This window comes from Ambystoma mexicanum, chromosome 1q (assembly GCF_040938575.1).
Source record: "Ambystoma mexicanum isolate Mex_15411 chromosome 1q, UKY_AmexF1_1, whole genome shotgun sequence".
Taxonomy (NCBI): Eukaryota; Metazoa; Chordata; class Amphibia; order Caudata; family Ambystomatidae; genus Ambystoma; species Ambystoma mexicanum.
Window position 1 is genome coordinate 1,344,776,091 of NC_090922.1, and position 22,493 is coordinate 1,344,798,583.

At 45.1% G+C, this 22,493-nt stretch overlaps 1 protein-coding gene across 2 annotated transcripts in view; it reads left to right on the plus strand.

Annotated features, from left to right (window-relative positions):
• Positions 1–22,493, plus strand: part of EPS15 (epidermal growth factor receptor pathway substrate 15) — a 1,698,287-nt gene that overhangs the window by 170,612 nt on the left and 1,505,182 nt on the right. The window lies entirely within an intron of this gene.

The window sequence follows — 22,493 nt, forward strand, 5'->3', positions numbered from 1 at the left end:
AGACCGCATGCTTGAGTTTAAAGCAAATCGTATTTTGGCTAGACGTAGACTCCAATATACAACATGTCGCAATAGATCAACAATGAGTTTTGTTATGTCAATTTCATGCTATAAATGTTGTCACTGGCCTCCATGCTCGCGGCGTTCTTTCTGTACACACTATATGTGCACTATCCTTATCATTGCGAACTCTAAGAGCCTTAATGTTTAATTTTGTTAAATTACTTTTGTGATAGTTTTTTGTACTCACTAGATGTCCATATAATGCATGGGAAATGAGCCAGGACACCAGCAAATGCTGTTAGATGCAAACTCAGAAACCAGTTCCATTATTTCCCCAATATATCTGGAAAATGTTTGTATAGGTTTAAAAGTTATTCATGCAGTGTGAAAGCACTAAAAGTAGAACGTATTTTCCACTACATCAATTTGCCTAAAGTTAGGTCACCCTCAGCAGGAGCCATACATTGCTGTACCCACATCCTACTGCTTCAAAAGGTCCTGACTGTACACAAGCTATAAAAAGGTCTAAAATATTCATACATACTTGAAGAATATGTGCTATCGTGAAGATGGTAACTAGTAACTACCTGTTTCTGGGCTGTGCGAGTTCCCAGAATGAGTGGCGTTTGACACTGTAGTCCATCTTATGGCAGCACATCTTTTTGACCCTTTTACTAATTGGGATGTGCAGGACTTGAGTTTGCTGGGAGCTCATTATCGCTTGGTTGTGCCCTAGAAGAGCTTTTGTTTAGCTTGACACCTGTAGCGACCAGGAGCTACTTTTAATTACTCGTCCCATACAGACCATACCTATGTGACATAATGTCTTTATGTATGGCACAGTCTATAAGGGCCTCTAGAAGACCTGGTCAAAGATAAACTATATAGGAAAATTGAATTATTTAGTGCCCAGATGAGGATAATTCTTGGGCAATATGGAACCTTTCTTTGCTACTTGTGTTCGAGTTCTAGAACTCTCTGTCCCCACCTTAGACTGCAGCTGATAGAAACAGAACATTGGAAATGGTTTGGAGTGTTGGCGAACTGAATTGTTCAGCCCTAAAACTACTGCCTTTCCTGTTTATAATACCGATCGGATTTGAGTTAGGATTGCAATCCCTTTTTGTCTATTGTAAAATGAAAGAAGTTGAACCTGTATTTTAAAATTTGTACAGCAGCCAACCTACAGAATAACTTGTATGACGGATTCGGTATGATGCTCCAACAAAATAAGAACGTCCTAGCTTTATAATTGTTTACGCTTACCCGTGAGAGTTACCTCCAGGAGTTGAACATTGATTTTGTGTATTTTCTTGCGACTTAAAAGGGGGTTGAATCCGAGTTGAGAGTATGATATAATTGAATATTATTCACAGCTTTCTGATTTATAAATTACCCTCTACTTAGATTTACACTGATTTTTTATAAAAAATGTCCATGCCCTACTAAAGGACAATGGGATCTTGGGTACCCCTCAGCGTCCCTAGCACGCTAGACATTGTTGGCCCCATCTGAAACCTAGAATAATCGGAGCGTTCATGCTGGCTATCTAAATATGACGTGACAGTCACGCAAACACTTTAAAACATTTTTTTATGTTTTAATGTAGGCTGCAAGGCAACTAGGGTGAGCCGACAACATATTTTTTAAAGGTTTGTTCATAACAAGGCTTCACTTGATCATGAAGTGTTTGGGAGGAGATGTATGCAGGGAAGCACTAGTCTTTAATGCTAGCTGTGGTTCTAAGTTCAGGAAATCATGGGAATAATTAGAGATGATCCTACAAAAGGACCTAATTCAGTGTTGTAATGCTGTGGCCTTACGAATTACAATGTACTTGCATGCAAAAGTCACTGTAACGTAAGATAAAAACGCATTGTATTTGCCTGTGACTTTAGTTTGGTCTGTATTACATTGAGTTGCTCTTTCTATTCCCGCGCTATTCTAACATGGTATAGAAAATGTTGCTTTTTCCTATTGATCTAGTTAGTATAGTAGTATTGGTAGTGGGGCAAGCATACATATATATATATATATATATATATATATATATATATATATATCTCCATCTCCATCTCCATCCATGGAACTGTGATTTATGGGACATAATGTACTCTATTAGCCAGGATTGAATGGGCATGGCACTTTATACGTTGATTGATATGGTGGCTGTTTTAGTATTACATACCTTATGGTTCACTAGCGAGTCAATTACATAGGAATGGTTTTTACTTGCATACATATGGTTTTTACTTTTTGAATTTATACTATGTTTTGAATTAACTGTTTATGTTGGAATGTTTTTGATAGTATTGCATTTTAACGTAAAAGGTTTTATTTTGAAACCGTAACTCAATTTTAAAAAATGGTTTCCAGTCATAGGATTTCTGACACAGATTAAGAATTAAAAAACATATTGGTAGTTCAGATATTTTGTCAGATTTCACACTTTAGCTGACCAATGGACCGCAAGAAGCCAAGACTAAGGGGAGTCCCTGGCCTATTTGTCAACCTCCCCTGGACTCCCTCCATCCCCATTGAATGCTTGCCTACTCTCAAGCTGCTTGGGTTTTTGATACTTAACCCCTACTGTATATTTATATCCTGCACTACAAATGCGGGCCTTAAAGCCGCAGTTTTATCGATTATTATACCTCTGGGAGTTTATTAAGGAATACCCGCTATGATGCTAGTCATTATGGTGTTACAGTTGTTTTTCTTTCTCCTTTCTCTTTCATAATCCAATAAACCATTTCAACTCCCTTTATAATCATATCTTGGTCACATAGAGGATTTAAATAGCTCGGTAATCCAGCTAGCCAGAGGCTGAAGAAAAACACAGATCATAGCATTTTCACTGAATTTTATGAGATCCTGTAGTCTGTTATGCCATTTATGAGTTTAATTCACTGTTATGGCCTCTGATCTGAAGGTTTGACGACAGTCCTGGTCAGGCCATCCACTGGATCACATGTGCCTTAAGAAAAATATCTGTTGCAACTTTGCAATCTGTAAACCTAGACATGTTTACAGCATCTACCACAGCTACCAAGGCTTAATATTTACGAGGAAACTCCAGAATGCCATGAAGTATTATAGTATTATTTCATGAAAGAAAACCTGGACACGATGGTTTGACTATAAACAGAAACAAATAGGTTGTATGCAAACAATACTGTAAATACTACTTACAAAAATTACATGAACCTGGAAGGAATCCTCAAGTACTGATGAAACCGTGAGCAATATTTGGGGCACTTAAGATCGCTTCGAATGTGGAATTCATAGCAAGGAATTATCTTTGTGAGCAGGTCCATGGACCTACCTGGTATCCCCCTCATCCTTATGCACATGTGCACTAGAAAGCTTAGGAAAGGAGCCCTTGAAGGAATCTAAATTCAGACGAGCAGGAGCTAAAAGCAGATCCTGGGTATCCTGCATTGACCAGTGAGCAGGAGCTACCAATGGGGGGCGAGGAGCTATTGCATAGCGGTCCGCAAAACCTAATATCCACAGAAGATGCAAACTTAACATTTTGCCCCTTATTTTGGACTCCTTTTATTATGTTTTAGATTGCATAAAGATGTGTCTAATATTTATTGATTGTCCCAAAGGCACAGAGTTAATGTCACCGAAGTATGTTTATTCAGAATCAGTTGGCCTGGGGAGCCAAAAGTCGCTCCTGGTGCCAAGCTAACAAGGCTCTTCTGGGCTGAAAGGAGGACCTAAATACCTCTCGGCTCCCCTCAATTGCTAACCCTGCCTTGCTTCTGGTTAGGTGAATGGAAGTTACAGGCAGATGAAAGCTGCTGTAACAAGCAGTATGACCCACTGCGAGCATTTTCTGCAGCCTGTCCTTGGAAAACTGATGCAATCATGTTGAATTGTCTGCAGCTAGTATGGTAGTTGGACACAGAGAAAGCAAAATAAAGTTCTTTTTGTGGGGGAAAAAAAGTAAATCCATAAAAATAAACAGCCACGTCTAACATACGTTGCACTTACATTCCCAGCTATGGGCTCCCCCACTCGCCCTTTTAGAAAATTACCAACATTGATAGTGCTCAGGTAAGTGATTACAGGGAAATAAATCAAAGGATGGCTCTGTCCCACCCACACAGAACATTCTCATAATCTTCCCATTGTAATAGTGGTACTCCTTTTACTACCTAAGAATGTTGAAAATGAGACCAGGGCACACTTGATGTATGTATTCTTAACTTGAATGTGCAAGTATCCCTCTCCCTCCCCTTCACCCTCTCCCTAATCTGCCCTTGCTTTCTTTCTCTCTCTCCTATCCCATCTCTCAAATTGATTGGATAATTGGATTCTTAATTTTGGCCAGGGTGAGTAAGTCTTTTTAAGAGGCTTGCTGTCATTTTAAATGTCTTCTCTGTTCTCCCCCCCCCCCAACTTACTGTCCCTACCCTTTTTTACCTCTCAGAAGCGTTTGTGGGGATTCTGCTACCAGGTCCCTTTGTTCTCTGCCCTGCACATCTCTTTGCAGCCCCAGGATGTTGGTGGTCAGGAAGGTTCCCCACAAGCATGTGGGGGTTCCTGTTGCGTGTGCCATATCAACTACTGGGGGCGGAAGGGTGCCATGTTGCAATTTCATATGGATCGAGTGTAGTTAATAATGAAGATTGTCCAGGTTTACAGCTCAGGCAGTCTCCATTCTATTAAAGACAAGGAGGCAAGCATTATGGTTTACACTTTTTTATTTTTATTTATTTTTCTATTACTGTTTCCACAGCAATTTAAAGTAAACTTCATTTTTTTTTTTTTTTTCCTTTGTAACATTTTTGTTTCCTTCCAGGACCTCCTGGAAGTCTAGAAAACAACATAAAGGCAACACAGTTTGAAAAACCAATAGAAATGTCTCTGGACTACCAATGCCCAGAGTCTTTTGGGCCCCTGTAGTCCTGCCTCACACTCTTTAACCAATCCGGGACAGTCTGTAAGTATAAGATGACCCTAGATGCCTCTCTATTCCTCTTTCTTTGGCAGCTAATCCGTTTTTGCACTTTCTCCAACTGTCAACTTGAACCAACTGAAAGAAGTTCTATCGCGCATACGCGCCTGAACTTTGGCTTTGTGATGGTGTAGCAAAAACTTCACTCTTGATCTCTTTGAGATGTGAATGCATGGCTGCCTTCAGGTTGCCTTCTGATCCTCCCCTGTTAAGAATAGAGACGTGATCATAAGGGGTCTTTTCTCAATACATTTTCATTGTCATGACCCAAGAGGGTGGGATATAAGGCTCGTCTCCTTGTCTTTAATAGATTCAAGACTGCCTGAGCTGTAAGCCTGGACAATCTTCATTCTATGGCAAGACGGAGGCGAGCATTATGCTTGTTCAAATCTATTAATCACTCTATTAACTATTTGAGCAACAGGCTTGAAATAGAACGTCTTAAAAGTACGTTCATTAGACCAATCGGCTGCTTTCATGATATCCTGCAAAGGAACGCCTGCTGCAAATGCACTGACGCCATCTCGCATCTCGCTGAATGCCATCTTGCCTCTCGCTGAATGCGCACCAAACTGCGATAAATCTACTCCTGCCCAATGCATCACTTTTCAAACCCATTTTGCTATGGTTTGTGTCGCTACTGCATGAAAGGGCTTCCTTCACGCAATTAATAGCTGGGTCACTCCTCTAGGCCTTATCGCTGCTGTAGCTTCCTCATAATCTTTGATACATTGCGCTACACACAACTTCGCGTTATCTGGGAAGTTCGGATAAGAGATAATTGCAGAGTCTGATTTCGTTCTATTCGCCACAATGAAGGCTACTCCATCTGGGTAGAAATTCTTTGTGTCCATCTCTAGGGCCTTCACACCCGACACTCTCCTTCATGCTATGGGGGCACAAAAGCATGGCCAGCTTTCCTGACGACTGCGATCGCGAGAGAGCTTTGTTCTCTGGCCAATCTGAGAATAATTGAAAAACTCTGCGCACATCCCAGAGAACCGAGTATTTGGCCTCGAGTGGCTTAATCATTTGAATACCTCTTAGCAGTCGGACCACGGCGGGGTGCTCTCCTATTGGGTGTCCTTCTACTTCGTTATGCCCTGCTGAAATCGCAGACCTGTAGCTGCTTCCAGGTCCATCCTCCAGTTGTAGAACCTGCGGAGCTAAATATTGAGCCTGGTGGCAAATAAATCGCGGCCTAAAGGCCCCCACAACTGTCGGATGCGATTGAAAATGCTCGGGAGCAGCCTCCAGTTGCTGGAGTCTACCAGATATCGCGAATTCCAGTCTGCCATTGTGTTCTGAGCCCCTGGTAAATATTCTGCTGATACTGATATCTGCTGGTCTAAGTAATGATGCCAGAAATCTTTCGCCAATTCTGCTAGCATCTTGGAAGATGGTCCCCCCGCCCCCCAGTTTGTTTACATATCGGACTGTTGAAATGTTGTCCATCTTGAGAAGGACACAGCAGCTCACCCGGTCTCTGGTAAATGCTTTCACTGCGAAGGAGCCTGCTAAGAGTTGCAAACAGTTTGTGTAGTCGTAGTTCCTCTTGCAATCATTTCCTTCCTGTTTGAAGACCTCCGCACTGAGCCCCCCAGCCTGCTCTGTTGGTGTCTGATTCTATCACCAAATCTGGTGTATCTCCGAAGATAGCTCTGCTGTTCCAGGCCTCCATGTTCTGTAACCACCAATGGAGCTGCTTCCTGGTCTAGTGAAATAAACTGGTGATAACCTAGTCCATCCCCTGAGGTGCCTGATCTTCAGCCTCTGAAGGGCTCTGTAGTGCAAGGGACCTGGAAAGATCGCCTGAATCGAGGTTGCTAAGAGACCCACTATACGAGCTAGGTTGCAAAGAGAAATAACTTTCTTCGCTAAAACTGTCCTCAGTTCTTTCTGTATTGCTCACACTTTCCGAGCTGGTAATTCCAGCGATGCTTTCTTCGTGTCTATCACGATGACATCACATTTCTGGCTCCCACTTTTTTCCTTTACTGACATATCTAGGCCACATGGTTTTCTTCAGTAACAGTCAGGAATTAAAAAATATAAAAGGTACTATATTTGTAGACTTATCCTTCAAGTATGTTCTTACAGTAATTCCCTAAGGGTCCAGTCAAATCATGTGATGCATATGCACAGGGTAAGTAGCACCTTTTGAAACGGAGCAATCCTTTCTCTGCATAAAGATAATCAGTTAGGTTATGAACACTTACTGCTACTACCACTGTTTTTTTCCCTTACTTCAATTTTCGTGCATATACTTATATTTGTATGTGATGTTGTCTCTTTGTGGTTTGTCTATAAGAATGCCATTATGTAGTAAGTGGTTTTCATTGCCTACTTATCACATGTTTCACAGTAGCCAAAACTCTAATAAGAAAACAGTTATCATTTCACTGTTCAACATGGCAAGCTTATGAATATTGCACCTCCATCATGTATACTGCACACAAAGCCTGTTTCTACATGAGTACCTTAGTACACTGCATAGAACTTCATAATAGAATGCTACGTATATCGACGCATTGCTTAATGCACTAATTAGCACTTGATATTTATTCCAATGATCCTTGACACTTTTTGGTCAACATTATAATAATACCTTCTACAGAGTTTTCATTCAATGTTAATGTACATGTGATGTCATCAGTGATGTCATTAATGATAATTCTCATGTCATCTTTGATGTAAGACTGAGATTCTACTCATCGGTACTCCCACTCCCTCCTTCCCTGCAGCTCTCTGGCCTGCCTCCCTTGGCCCCCTCCCTGCTCCTACCTGCAAGGCAAAAAAACCTTGGGGTCATCTTCGACTCCACACTCTCCTTCTCTCCTCATATTTCTGACGTCGCCAAGAGGTCACACTACCAGCTGCACCTCCTCAGAGGTATTCTTCCCTTCCTCTCCTTCCCCAGAAGCTCACTGTCTCCCGAGCCCTGGTTCTCTCGAAGCTGGATTACTGTAACAGCCTCTATCTTAATCTGCCTGCCTCCACTCTCCGCCCCCTGCAACTCATCCAGAACAGAACTGCGAGACTTGTCCTTGGCCTCAAGCCCAGGGATCGTATCTCTCCAGGACTGAAATTTCTACACTGGCTCCCAGTGGCTGCGAGGATAAAGTTCAAAACCCTCTGCATTGTCCACAAGGCCTTCTGGGGCCTGGGTCCTAAATACCTTCAACTCTCTCTTCCCAAATATCTTCCTTCCCGAGCCCTTCGCTCATCCGCCTCCAACTCCCTCAGGGTCAGCCGCTTCTCGAAGCAACGAGCTGGGGGTAGATCTCTGTCCGCGGCAGGGGCCTCCCTCTGGAACAGCCTTCCTGCCTCCCTGAAACTCGAGGAGAACCATCTCCGGTTCCGGAAGCACCTCAAAACCTTCCTCTTTGCTTCTGTTTTCTCTCTCCCTCTCCCCTGCTAAACAGCTAATATTCTTCACTGAAACTGCACTGATCCTGCAACTGGACCTCTCTAAACGGCCTCGGCCCTGGGCCCAGCCACTCTCCACTTGCACTGATGCCCTGGAACCCCTCTGCACTGCTGGACTGTCTCTGTATCCCTACAGCCCCCCCTCCTTCCCCAGCACTTGTTCTGCACTTACCTTGCACTTGCCACCAGCTGGCACTATTTACTTATTACTTTACGCCACTTACCTTGTACTGCACTTCCCCCCCTCCCCTTACCCTTGCACTTTTTCCGCCTCCCCCACCCCTGCACTTGCGCGATCTGAATGACACCTGGCCTAGTAGGATGGTTGTCTGTCTCCCCTTGTTCCTCCCCTCCCTGCCTCGTCGCGCCTTGAAACACCTGTGTATAGGCGCGTTACAAATACAATACCATATCATGTCCTGGGGGTTAGTGTTAGCAGTGCACAGTGGTGGCGCGAGTTATGGTTGCTTAGCTTAGCTTACCATAACTGGGGAATTTCAAGGGTTTTTCGGTTTTACTTTGAACCATAACATCCCGCTAACTTTTTTTTAGTGAACTTCATAGGTTTTTAGTAGCGCAACGCAACCATAACGTCCCTTTAACACTTTAACAAAGTTTTTTTTATATATATATATATATATATATATTTCTGAGGCTTGTGGAATCTGCTTAGATCACATGCTGTGCATAGGCCGACATCTAGTGGAAGCTGCAGAGTATTACAGTTTGATTTTCGAAACTCAAAAATGGGCGTCGACACAGGGCGTGCCAGTAATACTATCCCTAGTGTGACGTCCACTGTACCCATGAACCCTCACGCGTCTAGGACCCTCAGGTTGAGTGGGGGGGTGGTATATATATATATATATATATATATATATATATATATATATATATATATATATATATATATATATATATATATATACACAAACACTAGCCCGTTGCCACAGGGTGCGTATGGAGGGTACCCCTTTCCAATTTTGCCCTAAGTGCAACCGCAAGTACCCTTGGGTTGACAGACACGCTACCTGTAACCTCTGCTTGCCAAGGGATCACCCCGAGGTGAATTGCAGAGCGTGTAGTCGGTTTAAACCGAAGACTCTAAAGGACCGTTCGATCAAACGTTGGGCCCTCCACGCCAGGCAACGAGAGGCCATGGAAACGGAGGGCGCCTTCAGTGATAGCAGCGACGCCATCCTATCGGACGGCGAGGGCAACGTGGCATCGAGAGACAGCCAAGTGCAAGTCCCCGACCTCGGAAAGGTTGTCCGGCAGGTCAGCTATGGGGAACACCCCCGGCGACACAAGCACTACCCACAACACATCCACTAAGCACTCAAAGTCCAACCTGACTCTGCGAGCACGTCGAGTTCTCGGAGAGAGGCACACAGAGAATGGTCCACCGAATCAGTGTCCTCTGGGTGTTCTCGATCAAGATCGCCGCATGACACCAGGCAACCATCCACTGTTGCCAAGAATGCCTTGCTCCCTAAAGTAACGGAGGTTCGATCGTCGGGAGACGAAGACGACCACCATCCCCAGGCCGCACTCCAGGGGTCAGCGTCAGTAGACCACGTAACGGCTGCTCCCGTGCCCCGACCTCCACTCGCTAAGGAAAGGGACACTACCCTGAAACTCGATGCCAGACGTCGAAAAGGTGAAAACACCGGGGAAGCACTCTTCCAGTCACGGGGAGGGGGGAAAACAGCAGAAAAAGCATTCTCAGCCTTCATCTGTACCACAGACACATAAGGACAAGTCACAATCTTCTGTAAAGATATCCAAGAACCCTGCACAAGGCCATAGGTCCAGTCAGGATATAGCAGGGAAACACTCCCAGGAGAGGGTAATCCCCAGCTCTAAAGAATGGTCCAGTGAGGATATAGACAGAGGTATGTCTAGAATGTCATCTCTAGCAGACTTCTATGCCAAAAATCCACAACACTTCCTCGCCTATACCCCTGATGGGGCAACCCCTTCAGTGTCTAAGGACCCGCAACCCCCTGGTAAAAAACCTTGAGTTGAGGCGCCAACGCAAAGTAGGTCTTCTGACCTTTACCACGTTCAGCCATACTCTCAATATGATGAGGATCCATCATTTAACAAGGATCCAGAATTGGCCACGTTGGACGTCCATACTGGAATGGATTACTATGGGGATGACGAGGGCCAAGAGGAGGATGAAGATGACACAGAAGTCTACAGAGGAGACTCCCCAGTAGACAAGGAACCTCTGGTTGCCGACTCTCCGGTCGACAACCAACCTCTCTTAAATTAGGTTTTATCTAGAGCGGCTCAACACTTACACATAGATACGCAGGGAGCACAGGAGGAGAGGGACTCTGCCGAGGAACTAGTGGGAGAGAAGAGACCTGTTGCCCAGGCGATCCCTATTCTCAAGTCAATACAAAGGAGAATAGACCCTTCCCTTCCCTTCTCAATCCCAATCTCACCAGGGCAGTAAACCCCAGGATTGAAAAACTGTTCAGGGCAGCCCAATCGGACCCACTCTACGTAAGGGGGCTACTGAAGCCGGACTCCCTGGTAGTGACTAATACCCGAAAGAGGGTGGGAACACCCTTATCGTCTGAAGCTCCCCCCGACAAGGAGAGCAAGAAGATCTATAGTTTGGGAAGGAAGGTAGCCTCCACTTCCGCCTACCAGGCAAGGATTGCCAACTCCACCACCCTACTGGCGAGTTACAACTGCCATCAGTGGGAAGAAGTTGCGGCGCTCATTGACTCTGCCCCGGAACCTTTAAAAAGCCAGTTGGCGCAGGTTGTGTCGGACGGAAGAGCCGTGTCCGGTTGCATCCTAAAGGCAACCTTTGATGCCGCGGATAACTCTGGCAGACTGATAGCAGAGAGCATTGTTATCAAAAGACATGCTTGGTTAAGACAATCTGGGTTTAAACCCGAGACACAAGCATCTTTAATAGACAAACCGGTGGAGCACGATCTACTGTTTGGTAAGGTGGTAGAGGACGCCTTAATAAATGCAAAATATGAATACGAGACTCTCAAATCCCTGGGCTAGTTAACTAACAAACCCCCCCCCAATCAAAGAGGGAATGGCAATTTTCGTCGCCCACGCGGCCAAAACTCACAAAGAGGCTCCAACTATTCCCAGGGGCAGGGTACACCATGGAATAACAACCAGCATTCTACCCAAGGTTATGGCAGGGGTAACAAGATGGGACGTGGTAAGGGTAGAGGCAGCCCCAATAGAGGCGGCGGCACGCCTCCTGCAAAACAGTGACGTTCCGTTCAGGGTCCCTTCTCACGCATCCCGAGTAGGGGGACGCATTACCAACTTCACCCAAGCTTGGGAAGGGATAACATCAGACAGATGGGTGCTGTCCACAGTGTCCGCAGGATACTGGATAGAACTGTTAGAGCGTCGCCGAAACCACCCTCCACGTCAAAAAGTACATAGATAGACACCAGGTAAACAAGGGTATTTATTCAACTTACTTCCTTGTGCCAAAAAAAGATTTGACAGTGCGCCCAGTATTGGACTTACGGCCTGCAAACAAGTATGTCAAGCCCCAGTATGTCAAGCCCCAAAAGTTTTGCATGACTACTCTCCAAGAGGTAATCCCCTCCTAAAAAAGGGGGATTACATGGCAACATTGGACCTGAAAGATGCCTATTTTCATATTTCCATGTTCCCAGCGCACAGAAGATTTTTGCACTTCAAGATGGACAGTCAGCACTACCAGTTAAAGGTACTGCCCTTCGGTATAGCCTTGCCTCCAAGGGTATTCACCAAGGTACTGGCGGTGGCCGTGGCACACCTACGCAGGGAGGCAATCCCGGTGTACCCTTACCTGGACGACTGGCTCATCATGGGGGAGACCCCAGTAATTTGCAGATCAAATATTCAAAGAACTATCAACCTCCTCTTCGAATTGGGTTTCTCCATAAACGAGAAAAAGTCAAGTCTAGTGCCAAGCACCTCCAAACAGTTCCTAGGAGCTGCCCTAAACACACAAGAAGGGTTGGCCTTTCCATCAGAGGAAAGAATTCGGAATCTAATGCTGCAAATTCCGCCATATCAGGCCGGTCGTCAGATAACGGTGCGCAAAGCAATGCGTTTGCTGGGCATGATGGCGTCATGCATTTACCTGGTCCCCCACACGCGCCTGCGCATGTGTCCCATGCAAGAATGGTTGGCGAAACACTTGTACGAAGTCTTCACTGGTGGACAAGAGAAAACCTGTTAAAGGGGAAACCCTTTAACGATCCCGAGATACAGGCTGTAGTCACAACAGACGCATCCCTGTCAGGGTGGGGAGCACACCTTCTCCACCACACAGCTCAGGGCCTCTGGTCTCACTCAGTGGCCAAAAATCATATCAATCTGCTAGAGCTTCTGGCAGTATTTAGAACTCTTCAAGCGTTCGAGCCCTACCTGTTAAACCTGTCAGTGCAGATCCTGACAGACAGCACAACAACAATGTTTTACCTGAACAAGCAAGGAGGGACTCGTTCGCCAAATCTGTCCACGCTTGCCCAGAAAATTTGGATATGGGCACTCAGACGGAACATCTACCTGTCATCTCAACATGTTCCAGGGGATCTCAATTCTCTGGCGGACGCTTTGAGCAGAGATCCCCTCCCACAAGAACACGAATGGTTTCTACACAGAGAAATCGTAGAAGATCTCTTCTCTCAGTGGGGTTTCCACACTATAGACCTATTCGCCACAAGCGAAAACACAGTACCCAGGATTCACATCCAGGTTCCCTCAACCAGACTCCCAGGGGAACGCCCTGTGGATGAACTGGTCAGGGATGTTTGCGTACGCTTTTCCACCAACCCTCCTCATCAGGAAGGTGGTCAACAATATGCACAGGAAATCGATGACGCTCGTCCTAGTTGCTCCCATGTGGGCGAGGCAACCGTGGTTCCCACACTTACGCAGACCAGCGGTGTGCAAACCCATCAAGCTCCCGTGCTGGTACAACCTACTGTCCCAGCACCAAGGTCAGACAGTACATCCTCAACCCAACTCAATGAACCTGGCAGCATGGCTCCTGAGGTCATAGAGTTTGGACATCTCAATTTACCTCAGAGATGTATGGACATCCTAAAAGAATCTAGGAAGCCAAACACAAGGTATTGCTACTTTGACAAATGGAAAAGATTTGTTATCTGGTGCCAGAATAAGCAAATCAACCCAGTTGATTGCACTCCTTCCACTATAGTCACCTACATGCTCCACCTGCTGGACGCAGGGTTGGTATTTAATTCACTGAAGGTACACCTGGCAGCTCTGTCAGCGTATACCACCTTGCATAACAAAGTATCGTGGTGGAAACTACCAGTGGTTAAATCCTTCATGGTAGGAGTAAAGAGACTTCACCCTCCAGTTTCTAACCCACCACCAGGGTGGGACCTTAATGTGGTGCTTGCTAAACTCATGGGCCCTCCCTTCAAGCCCATGCATAAGAGCAGTCTCCAATACCTGACATATGAAACTGCCTCTTTGGTAGCCATTATGTCTATTAGAAGGGTCAGTGAAATTCAGGCTCTGTCAGTGCAGGATCCTTTCTTTACTGTCCATAAAGATAAACTGGTTTTACGAACACACCCTAGGTTCTCACCTAAATATATTTCCAAATTCCACGTGAACCAGTCCATCGAGCTTCCGGCTTTCTTCCAAGACCCACAAAGCTCGGCTGAGGAGAAACTACACACCCTAGATGTGCGTAGGGCAGTTCTATACTATGTAAACAAAACCAGACTGCTGAGGAAAACAGACCAACTGTTTGTCTCCATAGCTACAGGCAAAGAGGGAGATCGCGTCCCTAAAGGTGCCATCTCTAAGTGGATTATAAACTGTATCCAGCTGTGTTACTCCCTTTCTGAAAAAACTCTGCCTTTCACGCCAAGAGCCCACTCTACAAGAGGCATTGGGGCCACTCTGGCTTTTATTGCAAATGTACCCCTTGACACCATTTGTAAAGCAGCTACTTGGAGCTCTATTCACACTTTTACTCAGCACTACTGCATTGACACCCATTCCAAGACTGATACTCAAGTGGGACAAACGGTTTTAAGACATTTATTTGCTCATGATCCTTCTCAATCCCACCTCCTTCTTCTAACACTGCTCGCTAATCTATGCACAGCATGTGATCTAAGCAGATTCCACAAGCCTCAGAAGGGATACATTACTCACCGTAATTGTATTTCTGTTGCTTGTATCTGCTTACATTCACATGCAACCCGCCCTTCCGCCCCTCTGAGAAAAGGGCCACAGATGCTTGTAGTCTTATCTTTCTATCTGCTTGGATAATCTGTACTCGCGCTACTCCTCATGCCAGGAAAAAATACAATTTGAGGGTCCTAGACGCGTAAGGGATCATGGGTACAGTGGACGTCACACTAGGGATACTATTACTGGCACACCCTGTGTTGACGCCCATTTTCTAGTTTCGAAAAACAAACTGTAATACTTCGCAGCTTCCACTAGATGTTGGCCTATGCACAGCATGAGAATCTAAGCAGATACAAGCATCAGAAATACGATTACGGTGAGTAATGTATCGTATATATAGTCTTTCTCCGTCGGGATGATTCAAGAAAGAGGTGTCCAGAGAGTCTTGTGGATTATAAAAACATCTTTTTATTAATGTTACAGTTAAAATCATGACTCTCTGCACCCAACAAGAAATTTCGGCAGGCAAAGCCAAAATATCACGCGTTTCGCTACTGCTTGTAGTTTGTCACATGATTTTTGCAAAAAAAGGTGTGTACAGTTTATTCGTACGTGCTATGTTCAGTGTAGACCATAAAAACAGGCTTTCCCTAGTTCAGTCCCTCCTTTAATTTACAATTCTGACACAAACTTTGTCATAGAAATGACTGTCTGTCTGCCATATTGGCGCATAATGTTTCTCTATAGAGTGTCCGTTACTGTTATAGTTGAAGAACAACACATCACTCTCCTTTGTTCGAAATCATACTTAAAAGTTCGTAACGATGCAAGAGTTAAACATACACATCAGACCCAGAAAAATGCACAGTTTTGTTTTCTGTTTTTTGACCATTAAACAGATTTGTATTTGCATTTGCAAAATTACCCAAAAGTGTTTGGTGCATTGGCTTGATGGATGTTCGCAATATTATTTATACGGCGAAACATAACTCATTTTACGTTTACACAGTGTCTTCTATTTATCCATGAGTGTACGGAAAACCATCCGAAAGAAACTGTGTGTGGCCATATCTCATTTCAACTATTGTGTGTGTTATGGTCAGAAAGTCTTAATTATGTTGCGTGCCTTTTTATGCCAGTATTACATATACTATTCTTTATTTACATTTTGATATTTACATAGCTGTGTGTATTCTCAAACAGGAATAGGAACGCTGTATTTGCACTTTATTTTTATCAAGGTCTTATAAAGGTGTTTATGACATCTCGTATGTAGTTGGCGGCTTACAGCTGAGCATTTATCCCACATAAACAATATTGAGACATATATGGTATATCGCCATTAGGCCCAAAAATATTGAGATATGACTATTGGTCCATATCGGGCAGCCCTAACCGGGGCGCAGTGGATTTTACTCTACTGCAGGATAAGCCTGGCAGCTATACTGATCATGGTCCCTTCTACAATCTGAGAGGTCTAGCAATCAATTCGACCCTGATTGATCGGAGCTTCTTCTCAGTGATGCATGCAAATGGTGCTTGCTCCCAGCGTTGCATCTTGACCATAGGATTTTTTTATATTTGTCTTCTCGGCCATGCTTTAATAATTTAATTTGAAAAAACTGGTCTTTTCCTCACTTATTCAGCATCTTCTGCTGGTTGAGAGCTTGTAGGCAGACTGCCTGTGGGCATTTCTTTAGTTTTAATTTATCTGCATACTCCCAGTCATTCGGCCACTCCTGAGGGATGCAAGCTGTGGTGAAGAGAGGATTATGGACCTGCTGGTCAAACTGTCAGACTTGGATTGATTGATACTTGTTTTGTTCTCTGTTTGCTTTCTTTCCAGGGAGTGGTTTGGGAATTTTTCACCCTCCAGTGTTCTTGGCTATTCCTCTAGATGCAGGGAGAATGTGTTGCTGACAATAGATGTCTAATATCTGGCCAAATCTCTGGTTTGGTGTATTTTCAGATTCTGAGTTCGCTCTATTCTCTTCCTTGGGCATCTTGGAGATAACTAGGTCTACTTCTGGCAATGTGGAGTTTGGAGTAAGGAGATTGTCAGCATGTTGATCTGGCTATACATTCACCACTGGACCTCCATCTTTGTAACCCCTTTTTCTGCTCCTAGTTAATTTATGTAGTGTAGACCTGTCTACGAGCATGAGGAAAATCATACTGTGATGGGGAAGAGTAAGGAAAGCTATAACTCTGTAAATTCTGACACGAGGAAGAGGAAAAGCGGAGAGAACAGCTCTTTCTGGTACCAAAGCAAACATAGTAGCTCTCGCACAAGACGGCCAAAGATGGAGAGGAAAAACGTCTCTCAAGGTCTAATCCTCAGAGGAACCATGAGCTGGACGGACCTGCCATGCGGAGAACAGGAACAGAAGGAGACCGGAACACTGAACAGACAGCATACGCATCCCAGCGGAGCACGACAGATCACAGCGGGAGAAACGGGTATCTGGCGGAGAGTGGGAGAAGGTGCCGCTATACCTCTGAGGGACCCAGGCCTGTGAAACTTGCAGGGGCGAGAGAAGCCGCGAGCTGGTGAGAGAACCCCAGAGAAGCTGGGGACTGCCAATGAAAACCCAGAGTATCTGCGAGCCGGCGAGAGTATCAGCTGGTGGATCAGAAGGAGTGTTAGGCAGAATTATATGCAGTATCCTTTGGGAACACTACACACAATTAAGACTAAAACTGACAGTACAAAGTCACCTTTGGTACAAGCCGTTACTACACAGTAAAGTCGTAGCGATGGCTGAGCAGCCAGACTTATCTCAAGAGTAAGTAAGCAGAATCAAATAGTTACACAAAGGACAGCAATTACTAGGATTCAGGCAAACACTGACTCAAGGTTTTCAAGTAAAAGAATATACATTTATTTTACTCTTCAGTTGTATAACGTTACACTATAATAGCAGTTTAAAAATCACATTCTTAATACACCACACCACTTCCCTTAAATTCCAGAGTTAAGCTCACAAAATGAAGTGGGAGCAAAATGGCACTCCAGCAATTTAAAAGGGAGGGAAAGACAAAGTTAATAGAAATTGAACCACACCAACAGGTAAGTACTCAGGGCAATAGAGGAAGAGGAACTACAGTGATAGAATCAGGTAGAAAAGGCTTAGGGCCAAAGTCAATGGTTCAAGAGTCTTTTGCTCAAGATCACACGGTTCAGGGTAGTTTGCGGTAAAGTTCATGCCACGGATTCCGGATGAGGTTGGTTGGTAGAAAAGTTAGTTCAAAGAGAAGAGAAGGACACGCTCTTGGATGGGAGAAAGATTTCACACTTTCCCCGCGGCTGAACGAAACGAGCAACCGGGTTTGCACAGTACCTTAAAACTGAGAGGAAGCTGTAGCTGAGGCGGACGTTCCTGGTAGTTCCAGCAGGCTCACGGTTCCTGAAGCGACTGTCGGACTGGCAAGAAGTAGGAAGACTGGAGGGTCCTGCACTACGCAGGGAAGAAACCAGCAGCAGAGAAATCAACGAATAAAAGGTGCGCTCCTTAAAATCCAAACAGGGTCCGACCTTCCTGGCTATCCGGCCCTCTGTAGCTCTGTACAGCGAATTCGACCAGAGGGGTCCTGGCTTGCAGTTTGGGTGAACTGGTTGGTCCCACCAGCTCAAGGGAAGAAGTTTCCTGGAGGATCTTCTGTCGTCGGATTCTGAGGATTCGGACCTGCAGCAGGGCTTCACCGGGCGGTTCAGTCATTGAAGGGGTCCTCTTCCATCAGCTCCTCGTTAGTTATTTCGTTCCAGTGGTGACTCTGCCTTTCCGGTTCCAAAGACCTGCTTTTTATGCAGTTTTCCTCCATTCACATAGCCTGGCTGTCAATCACACAGCAGGGTGGCACCCAGTGTCACCCAGCCAATGAAACAGGAGTGCGACTTGGGTTACCAAGGGAACCCATGACAGGGGTCCTACGACCCCTCCATCACATCCTGCCTACCCAGACTTTCAGGCGCCTTAAGGAGGGCTTCAGTGCAGAAGTCCGCGAAAAGACGGCGAACAAAGGACTCGACCCCGGTTTCGCACGCAGAGAAGAACATGAGAGACTTTAAAAAAAAGAAATGGCAAATAAACCCAGCCGGAGCCCAAATAAAATGTATTTGGTCAACCGGTTTATGTTCGAAGGTAATATAATAGCCTTAGACAATACCATTGTTATATAAGATAACCGTGGTAGAAAAATTAGGGCAGTTACCACTGCCACCAGCCAAGTATTGATGTAAAGGGAGCGAAACAGTGCTCCAAGAGGAGCAGACAAAAAGGGATAAGAATTAACCCTTTCCAATACTTCATGTAAGATGGGGTGTACTGGGTCTGTGGTTTAAAGTGACTACATAAAGTTAATGGAAACTTTAAATGTTTCTGGGAGACAGTACTCGGTCCCAGAGAAATTGAGTCAGTGGGAAGTCTAAAAGACAACCCTGTGTCACTGCACTGAAGGTGCTGTGTAACGCACACAAAGGGTGCTCATGGAGTAGGTGAGGCTCCAGAGCCCAAGATCACACAAATGGTAAAAACACACAGAGCAAAACACATGTAAGAGTGGGAAAAAGGCTCACACTCTTACCAGGGAACAACAATAAATCCTAGAAATTCAGCAAAGCTGCTGAGGGACTCATTAGGTAAGGGAAATCAGCCATTTATGAGATTTCTCCCTAACAAGGAGAACATGGACTCTTGGAGAACATTTGCAAGATGTAGTTATTTAATAACTATTAAAGTAACCGTACAGGTTCTGTAGATGGATAGAACACATCAATTGTTGAAAATAAATAAACCTGTAGGTTGCTGTTCCGAGTCGCCTCTCGCTTAGATGTGCTTTGCACTCTGAAGTAAAGTGCACTGAGAAGGGTTATGTCTGGCTGGCTGACCTACTCTAGAGCAGACATGGAGGGGAGGCAACAGTTGGTGTGCTGCAGCACAGTGGGACGTTCTGTTGTCTCGGTTACAGTGCCTCCTAGGGCATTCAATTGTGATTTTCGAGGTCCCTATCCTTCGAGATTTGTTCCGCATGGCAAGATGCTTAAAATTGGCTTGGTGATGTTTTGCCGATTTCAAGCAACCATCTCATGTTTCAAGGGGCTGAAATACAGGGAAAGGGTTGGGGTGTCCAAATGTCATATAGCCAGTAATGTCCGGAGGTGTAGCTTGTAACTATCCAACATTTGGTGCTGATTGATGGTATGGTGTGTAATTGTGTAAAGCACAAACAGATCTACGTGATTACTGTGCATCGGGAAATTGCAAATCTCAAAATATCAAATCACAAAATACCGGTGCACATTCATTACATGGATAACTTCACGTCATCCCACATCCCTCTACACCCCCTCGCCCCACGTACCTTTTTCGGCGTCAAACACTGAAGTGTGCATTTGCAGCCTAACATGGGTCGGAGCTAGCGCTGCATTCTGTTTTTTCCTTTTTTCCCCCCTTTCTTTATTGTCAGCCACTTCCAATGTCATGGAAGAGGTGGACAGCCCTGCATCCCTCGAAGCACATAATGCTGAGCTAGGGGAGCTCGGGACACCTCTGTAACCCCCGCTTCCCCTCTTCGGCATTAAAGCATTTGTTTTCAGATTTCTTTTCGTTATTTTGGGGGAATACAGGAACAAACTAACGAGATGTTTTGAGCACTTTACTTTCCTCTTTAGAAATGGCTTTCCTCGACTCTGGTCGAATCCTTAGATCAATATTAATGGGTTTTGCATAAGCTGGCTAAGTTTAGTTTCCCAGATAATTTTTGATTTCCTGGACACTTATAGTTAATTTTTTTCCTGCCGTGTTCTGTCTTTTAGTTAATTTATCATAGAGGCTTCTCTGACCTTTCTTTCTTGATTATAGTCCACTCTTTGGCTCTTATTCTGGGGGTAACTTCCCCTCTTCCCAGGGTCGTGGTATCCCTGTCTTACTGATCTCCCCCTCCGGGATCTCTTATTTTTATTACATTAAGGCAGTTCAAGTTTATCAATTTGGCTTCCAAGCTTTTCTCACTTCTACTGAGATGAGTATCTCTTGGTATCTCCTGGTATTCCAATTGTATTGATCTCCCTCTCAGGTACGTTTATTATTCTCTTTAAGGCTGTTTACGTTTCTTAACTTTGGTACCGTTCCAAGCTTTACTCACAGGTTTCTTGCCGCATATACCGTTTGGCCTCCCGTTTGACCCATGTTCTGTGTTACTTCTGTATTGTTTGGGAACATCTGTGGGTTTCTTGTGGGCCGGGGATCTTTTCCTGTTCTCCGTCTCGCATTCGGCTCGTTCTTGCCGGCGTCCTTGCCATACGCCTCTCGCTCTGTCTCCTGGCTTCTCTGTATCTCAACGGGGGAGCTATGCCATTTGATGCACCTTCTCTGGTTTGGGGGGGGGGTCAGAGTTGTTGCATGGGCAGCTTGGCCACCACACTGATCTTGTGGTCACGACACCACACAATTGGTCGTCTCTCATTCCCATCGCTCATGCACACCGGGTTTCCAGCGTTAGCTTTGGTGGTCCAGGTCAACTCTGGGAGGGCTTTGTGGAGCAGGCTCACATCCGTAGCCTTGCGAGGGGGGGGGGGGGGCTCTTTGGAAAAAGGGATACATTACCTCTTTTTTGGGGGGGGGGGGGGGGTGTGTGTGTGTGTGTGTGTGTGTGTGTGTGTGTGTGTGTGTGCGTGTGTGCGTGTGCGTGCGTGCGTGCGTGCGTGCGTGCGTGCGTCCGTCCGTCCGTCCGTCCCCCTCTCACTGGGAGAGAGCAGGGAAGGTTTCGCTCTTATGAAATGTATTCCCAGCAGCACCAAAACTGGGCTTCAGTGAAATCGGTCTGTGGAGAAACATCATAGATCCGAAGCAGGGGCAGGCGCCTAGGACTCAGTTTCCCAGTTTGTGTTGGGAATATTTGCCTGTTGCAGGTAGCAAAAGAAGCTGATACGCTGCTTATCTGTAGGGCTGACTGCTCCGTTCCTCGTCCCTTCGTCATCCTGTGCAATCTGTGTCAGCGAGGCAGATGCTTCCTGCCTTTGTTCTTTGTTAAAGATTACTCGCATCGTCCAACCAGCACTTTAAAGAATTGACTTTGGTTTCAAGGGCAGCATTTACAATAGCCGTTTAAAAAGGTATTTTCTTATAAAGCAGTGTCCCTGAATACAAGACTAAAACGTATCCAGTATAAAGTGCTACATATGTTACATTACACATCGTGTAAACTGCGGAAGCTATACCCTGAACATGGTGGTTGTTGCCCGAGATGCGGGGGATCTGATGCTGGCTATGTGCACATGCTGTGGGAATGCTCAGAGCTTTTGCGGTTTTGGACCGGCATATATAATGTATTGTCTGCTACGCTTGGGAGGCACCTGGAGAAATTGCCTACATGTATGTTATTTGGAAGGTGGTGTGTGGTCCCGGAGAAACAAATGAGATCCTTTTTTAATTTGGGTTGCATAGTAGCCAAAAGATGTATTCTAACCAAATGAAAAGGCTCGCAACCAACCACTGAGTGTGTCTGGATGAGGGTGCTAACATCGATTAGTGACTGTGAAGGCATACATCACAATACAGCTGGTTGTGCCGCGCCCGAAAGACATGCGGGGAGAATTTGTGCACATTTGGCTAAAGATTGAGGGAGAGATGTATATACTGTTTATTATCCACATTGCTGTTGCAAAGATGACTATACCTGTGCTCAATTTGTTGCATCTGCCAAACCTGAAGTTTACAACATTTAAAAAAAGTATTTACACATGATGGAGATTAAACTACGGCCCATTCATCCATAATGGTGGCATCTATTCATATTATTATTCTGTGACAGAGCCGTGAAATTGTGATAAAAAAATCAACCCCCTAGATGTATGATGCATTTATGTACTTGGCACGTTTTCCTTCTTCCGCCGCGCAATTCTCTGACGTCACTTCACTCTTTC